Source organism: Theropithecus gelada, chromosome 16 (assembly GCF_003255815.1).
Source record: "Theropithecus gelada isolate Dixy chromosome 16, Tgel_1.0, whole genome shotgun sequence".
NCBI lineage: Eukaryota > Metazoa > Chordata > Mammalia > Primates > Cercopithecidae > Theropithecus > Theropithecus gelada.
In genome coordinates, this window is record NC_037684.1 from 25438520 (window position 1) to 25446211 (window position 7692).

Sequence of the window (7692 nt, forward strand, 5' to 3'; positions counted from 1 at the left end):
GTATGAGATCTCTGTGAAATCAAACAAAGCTGGCAATCAACTCTCTTGTTTCCAGCAGAATAGGGGATTATGGACTTTTTTTTTTAAGCATCTTTAATTGTTCCCCTGCCTTACATACATAAATCAATATTTTTTCTCTAGCCCTTTTATTTCTCACATTGAAATTATTATTTTCTGATTTGGAGGAAACAAAATACATTTTCCCCAAAAGCTTTTTGTTTCAAATTAAGAAGTATGATCATTAATGTCAGAATAAACAACCAGCATTTTAGATGTCGATTAACTGTTTTGCATGTACATAGCAATGTACAGTCTCTAATAAATCTTACAATTAAATGTGCAGCCCTTCATTAGAGGGAAAATATGAACAGCTGGAATCATACACATTCTATTGACAGAGAAATATTTCGTTTCATTTGTAATTTTTCACATTGGGAAAGAATGAGAGATGAATTGGAACCACAATTGTTTCTGTAACTGGGGAGTTTTTCTTCACATGTACAGAAGGACAACAAACCAGTGTCTCTGACTTCAGGGTCCAACAGCAGTGATTTGCCTCAATTTTCTTCTCTCATGAAAGTAAATTTCTCTTGGGAAACATATAAGCCTTTGGCTAGAAAACCCTTAGGACAGACACCCCAAACTGTAACAAATAACGAATTGATGCATTTCTTCAGTACATCTGTTCATTAAGGGGTTCTGTTAACTGATGTCTGGAACTGGCATAAAAGAAAGAGTTGCTAAGAATATAGTGAAAGTTGGTGCGTGCAGCAGAAACTGCTTCTGATAAAAGATATTGCTTTTAGTAACACATACATATTGTTCAGAATGGAAAGAGGGTCTTTCAAAGTAGTATTTGTGCAAGTGCAGGCAAAACCAAGATAGGCTTCCCTCAAAAAAGGTGCCAAATTGTCTCTGCTCAAAGATTCCTTTCCACCTCCCCTTATTCCAGACCTCATTAAAGGTGCAAGGCCAACATAACAAGACAGCATTTTCAAGCAGTTCTAGAGAGTTAGGCTTGAAATTATTCCAAATAGAAATAAATGGTCAGGACTAGGACTAACATTTGTCTACTAGGCACCTAACAGTAGCTGACAGACATAATAAAGAATAAAGAGTTGCATAACAATATAGCAGGTATTTTAAAATGTCATATTCTTCTCCTTGGCTATTGAAAATGGATTTGATTATCTTTCTTGGTCTCTGAAAATGTATTTCCAAATAGATGGGAGGTTTCAAGAGACTATATATGTGGACATATATTTATATATACATACCAACACATATGTATATATTTATATCTATGCATAGAGACCCTTTATACAAACAAGGTTTTATGTGAATGCAGGATTTTGTGTCTACATAAGCCTTTGCTCATGGTTGAATTATTATAGGCCATCTTAAGTTAAGGATATTATTTATATCGTTAGAAAATTTACTTGAGAATTGTCAAGGCCGTGCTTACCGGGGAATTCAAAACATTTATGTATGTTAGAAGCAGGGGACTCATATGTTCTAAGTTTAACAAGAGGCTTAACAAAGTTATATTCTGGCATGAGTAAACTCCTGAAGACTTTTTAAAAATATAGTGAAAAAGTAACATGAAAATATTTACAATATGAATATCATAACCAAATTATTAGAACCACTACTATGGTTGTTTTTTGCTTTAATAAAATGATGCATTTTTTAAAAGTGTTATCTAAAATCCTCTTGAGATTTGGAAATCAGCAGTTTCTTTTTTTAGTGTCATATTGAAAATAATACCATGAATTGGGATGAAAATGCTTATTTTTTAAAGTTCTTGAGGAAGAAAAAGCCCATACACCACCAGTTATCCCAATCAGAGCTCTCAGGTATTGAAAAAAATGATACTTTTAATGTCTTTATGAAATCTATGAAAGTTTATTTTTCTCAAGTGATTGTTTCACGAAGTACTTGTCAACAAGGAGGAACTGAGCTCAAATAAACAACAATAATAATAATAGCAAACACTTATATGGCTTTTATTATGTACCAAGGACTCTTGTAGGTGCTTTACATACATTAACTCATTTAATCCTAGCAAAAATCCCATGAGGCATAGTTCCTATTTTTATCTCCATTTTACAGATAAGGAAAATGAAACTTGCCCAAAGGTTAGATAGCTTCTCCCCAGAACAGAATATGGAAACTGTGAGAAATTAGGACTCAGACTTTTAGAAAGACCTTCCGTGTAATTGGATGAATGATTTGTCTCTCTATGCCTATTTCAGCTGTAGAAAATCATGATGTCTTCTATAAAAATCACATTTATGAAACATGCAACGTGTTTGCTAAGCAACAAAAAGGAAATATGTAGTATTTCCAGTCCTTTTAAAGCCTTGCAGTATTGGAGATCACTGTTCTTCACTGATGGCATGATGTAGGACTTCTAAGAAAGTTTTGCAGTCTTCTCATCAAAACTCTCTTGTCAGTAAAATATCAAATCCAAAAGTAGGTCTAGTTTAAGTGATAATAAGTTGTATACTTTTCTTAAAATTTGACCTTGTCTAGTCTATGATTGTGTTCGTTGGCAACAAAATTAGGTTACTCTGGAGCCTTTTATTATTTTTCTTATTTTGCTCTAAGGTTAGCTCAGTTGTACTTTTGGAAGGATGGGTGAAGAGAAATTAGGCAAATACAAAGGTCTTTTTCTTTCTCCTATTTTTAAAGACCAATTTCGCATTGTATCTTAGTGTACTAGGGTCTGGGTTGTGAGCCATTTACTTCACAATGAAAATTATGGCATTTATAGATCATAATTAGCTCTGAATTCTAGTCCGCCTAGAGAACTCAGCAAAGGGGTACATCCATTGGCTTGAGAGAAGGGGTTGGGGGAGCCACCTTGTGGCTGGAAGACGACCCAGCAGTCTCCAGGACTTGCTATGTTCAAAGGAGAAAGGAATGGAGATGAGGCTAGAAACCAGAGATAAATCAGAAATATCAATCACTAAATATTTGTGGGAAGTGGTAAGGGATATAAATAGAATCTATAACTACAATAACACTGAAGCTGTAGTTGTAAATATACATTATCCTCTTTAATATGACATAGAGTAGATTGAGAACTGAGAAATTATTAAGACCCCCACACAAAAAAAAAGGAAGAAAGAATGAAAACATTTAAGTTAAAATTATGTTCATTTTGTAATTCAATAAAGAAATCCCAGAGACATATTTTTAAATTTAATGTTGTTTTCTAAAGCACAGAAAAAGCCCCACAGACATCTGTTTGCATACATTGTGTGTCAGGCAACATCAGATCTGAATGGAATTTATCTAAATTTTATATGCATGGCTTGATGTAAATTGAAATAAATTGTACAGCATACTCTGTGTGGACATATTGGTTTTTCCATCGCTGCTTGAACTTTTAACCCCAGGGCCTGAGCCGGTCACACGTTGACCTGTCTGAACTCTGCTGGTAGATCCAAGTGTGGAAGGCTGACCTTGCATCCATGGCAACCATAAAGTAGGGTCCATGACTCCTCTCTCCCTTTCTCTCTCTTTTCTCCACACTCCAAACAAAACAAAACAAAACAAAACAAATTAGTATATTCTCGCACAGTCAGTCAGTGTAATCTTGGAATAGTTTTGCCAAAATGCATTTTGCCCCTAACCTAAGCTCTAAGCAAAGCTTTTTCAGCTTGCTTGTCAGATGTTAATGAAACTTTGAAATGAAAGCCTTTATGAAAGTTAATGGAAAAGACCCCTTCCTGGGACACATTCAGTTTGCTTGTCTACTATTATAATAAAATATACTTCACATACTCATATATTAAGTAATGTTGCTATAGGTGTGTTAGACATGCAGATGAAAATTATGCTTGTCTGGGAATTCAACATAATCCTTTGTGGGTGGATTAAAAAAATACCTACATAAGGTTTTACCACTACCTACAAAATCCACTTCAGATCTAATGTTTTCCAGTGTCATGGAATGATGTATCTGAAAGGAGTAATAAGCATTAGGGATCTAGAGTTGATTTCTCTATTATAGGTTGTAGTCTCCATTTTAATTAAGGTACTTTTATACTTTTGGTTTAATTTAGATGATCTTTAAATTCATGTAACAAAAATTATCACTTTCACAATCTTGATGGTAGTCTAAAGGTGTTATTGATTCATTCTTAAATTGAAATTCTGTTCATAGGATGTATTTGTGGTTCTTCATTTATTAATGTAAGAAGCATTTGTTGAATACTTACTATGGTAAATAACTTCTTTTTTTTTTTTTTTTTTTTTTTTTGAGACGGAGTCTCGCTCTGTCGCCCAGGCTGAAGTGCAGTGGCTGGATCTCAGCTCACTGCAAGCTCCGCCTCCCGGGTTCACGCCATTCTCCTGCCTCAGCCTCCTGAGTAGCTGGGACTACAGGCGCCCGCCACCTCGCCCGGCTAGTTTTTTTTTTTTGTATTTTTAGTAGAGATGGGGTTTCACCGTGTTAGCCAGGATGGTCTCGATCTCCTGACCTCGTGATCCACCCGTCTCGGCCTCCCAAAGTATTATGGGTGATTTTTTTTTAAAAGGTGTATACCTGCTTATAAGGAATTATAGTTTTGTTGCAAGGTAGGTTATATTACTCAGAAAGAGAAAAACTAGAGAACAATTAGACAGCAGTGACAAATGCATAATTGTTTAAAATTGTGTACCAACTGACAAGGAAATGTGGCGTAATGGAGTGACCAACTGGGAGTGGATTTAATGAAGTAAGACCTCTTATGAACAAAGTCTTGAAAAAGGTGGTTGTCCAGGACGACTAAGTAGACATTCTAGGTGTGGGAGGTTTCATAGAATAAGCAAAATCTGGGGTTGTGTTGGTAATGTAGAAGAATTAATAAAGAAAAAAAAATAACCAGAGAAAATGGGATATGTTACACTGGGAATAACAAGTATCTTTGAATGCTTATGGACTAATCTGCCATCTTTTCAGATCCTGGGGTCTCTATACATACTTCAGTTATTTGTCTCTGAAAGTTTCGCAACAACAAAAATTTTTAACACATTTGTCAGGTTTGAGCTATAGAGGCCTCTATTATCCTTTTTTAGAAAGAATGAAGAAAATTTTAACTTCTAGAAGCTTTATGTATAAACCTGAAAATCTCAAAGGTTCCACAACTTGTCTTTGGGCAACTACAGGTAACAGGATTGATAGGAGAAGAGTCTGATGAAACTAAAGTTTTCATTTAGAGTGCCCATAAGATAGTTTAAAAACAGCAACAAAAACACCACAAGAATATTTTTTTTGGTCAGGCCATATTGAAAATAAAAAAGGCAATATAATGTAAGCAAGAATCAGGAAATTCTCCCAGTCTGCCCTTAGCAAATTCTATGAACTTGTGAAGTTACTTTATCTCTGTGAGCCAGAGGTTCCTCATTTGTAATAATAAAAATATCTCACATATACTGAATCCTTACTTTATAGCAGGCACTAGTGTTCTAAACACTTTAATTCTCACAACCACCCTATCAGATTATTGTTCCCAGTTTACAGAACTGGGAACTCAGGGACAGGAAACTGAGGCACTCCCATCTTTTCCGGGATCACATCCAGCTAATCTAGCTTTAGACTTTATGTCCTTCAGCCACTATACCAGAGGTCAGTCAACATTTTCTATAAAAGGCCAGATAGTAAGTATTTTAGGCTTTGTGATCCATACAGTCTCAAGAGCAGCAAATGTGCAAATATATCATAGTGTGCAAGTGGCCTTAGACAATATGTAGATGGATGATTGTGGCTGTGTTCCATTATTATAGGCCAGGTGCAGTGGCTCACACCTGTCATTCCAGCACTTTGGGAGGCCAAGGTGGGAGGATCACTTGAGTACAGGGGATTGAGGCTGCATTGAGCCATGACTGTACCACTGCATTCCAGCAGCCTGGTCAATAAAGTGAGACCTGTCTCTTTAAAAATAAATAAATAACAACAATAACAACAAAAACTTGACACTGAAACTTGAATTCCATATAATTTTCACATGTACAAAATATTATTTTTCTCTAACCATTTAGAAATATAAAAACCATTTTAAGCTTCTAAGACCTACAAAAAATGGTGTGGGTCAGATTTTGCCCAAGTCATAGTTTGACAACCCCTGCACTATACTATATTGCCTCTCAATATACAGAATAAGGAGTTGAACCTGATGGTCTCTAGTTCATTATTACTATTAAAGAAACAAAAATTTCCCAGTCAGAATGGATTTTATTAAAAAGACAAAAGATAACAGATATTGGTGAGAATGCGGAGTAAAGGGAACTGTTTTTGTTAAATAAATTTTTTAATTCAATGACTTCCTAGCTCCAATGGTAGGGTTACCACTTTGAATTCAATACTATGTAACTAAAGAATTGAAACCTGTCTTGGAAAATAAGACTTCCCATAAATTGTCTTTGGAAAACAAAGACTACATCTAAAATGTCTCAGAAAGATGAAGAATTACTTCTGTTTAGTTGACATTTTGAGAAAGATGTTTCATTATATCTTTTAAAAAGCCACTTTATGTTAATGGCTGTTCCTATCAGGTTGTGTTCCTCATGTTTAGTCTGAGTCTCTCATGATGCAGCAGAAGCTCATTAGCTCTAATTTCTAGAAGTGGAGATGAGCTTGCCTCTGTCTTCTACACAATTATACAGTAACTTCTATAACTTCTACATCACCTCCTGCAGCTGAAGATAAGAATTTCCCATCATACTCCCACACTTTTATTCTTTGCTTATCTACATTGCTTTCTGTTCTTCCAGCTATTATTGTAACTTTCAAAGGAATCTACTCCAAAATGTGTTTATCCTCTTGTATGATAGAACCAGGAATTAGACAGGTTAGAGACTTCCTTTCCTTATCTGTATTTAAAAGTTGGATTTCCCAAAAATGCATATACAAAAATGTCTATAAGTATCATTATTACATAAAATAAGTGTTTTTATAGGGGTCCATATGCTTAATTTATAGTTACTTTAGTTGTATAATACTTTGGTATTACATTAGATGTAGCAAATCATCTCTTCTTTTAAAATCAAGTAATATAGCTGATTGTGAATTTAAGACTCTTCATTTTTTCTTTTAGCTTTAAAACTCACAACCATTCCCAAGTTTACTTCTGTTTCCTTAGTGTCTATTGAGGTGATGTGATAAAAACAAAATATAAAATCTCATGCATATTATGATGTTTCTGTATATAATCCCCAGTTATAACCTTAGCATTCATACTCCTGAATAGTCTAGTGAACTGTGTGCCTTAGGGTTTCCCAAACATTGACAATTTATTTCATAGATAGCAAGAAAATATTCCCTTATTATTTAGCAATCTTCTATGTGCCTAGGTATGATAAATTCAGAGGACAACATTTCATCTTGGAAATGCCCATCGGAGTCAAATTTTTGAAGGCTTTTCCCCAAGCCTGTGTATTCTACAGATATTCTGTCAGAAAACTAGTATTTTGTACATATATAGTTTTCTGACATAAGATGGTTCTATAGCCACAAAAATTGAGGAGCATGAAGGAAAGCAGTCCCTTTAAAGTCCACCTCCTTTATGTGTGTTCAATATGGTCTTAGCATACTTACTCAACAACTTTGGTCACAGAGCTGTAGTAAGACCAGGTGAATAAACTGCTTTTTTTTTTTTTTTTTTTTTTTTTTGAAAGGGTCTCCCTCCGCCCCCCCGGGGGGGG

At 35.0% G+C, this 7692-nt stretch overlaps 1 protein-coding gene and 1 long non-coding RNA gene across 3 annotated transcripts in view; one reads left to right on the plus strand and one right to left on the minus strand.

Annotated features, from left to right (window-relative positions):
• Positions 1-7692, plus strand: part of SKAP1 (src kinase associated phosphoprotein 1) — a 305720-nt gene that overhangs the window by 122642 nt on the left and 175386 nt on the right. The gene's annotated exons all lie outside the window — the stretch shown is intronic.
• LOC112610304 overlaps positions 3041-7692 on the minus strand; it is a 14231-nt gene continuing 9579 nt past the window's right edge. Inside the window, exon 2 of the long non-coding RNA XR_003116307.1 lies at positions 3041-3539. This is a non-coding gene — a long non-coding RNA (uncharacterized LOC112610304). The remainder of the gene's footprint in view (positions 3540-7692) is intronic.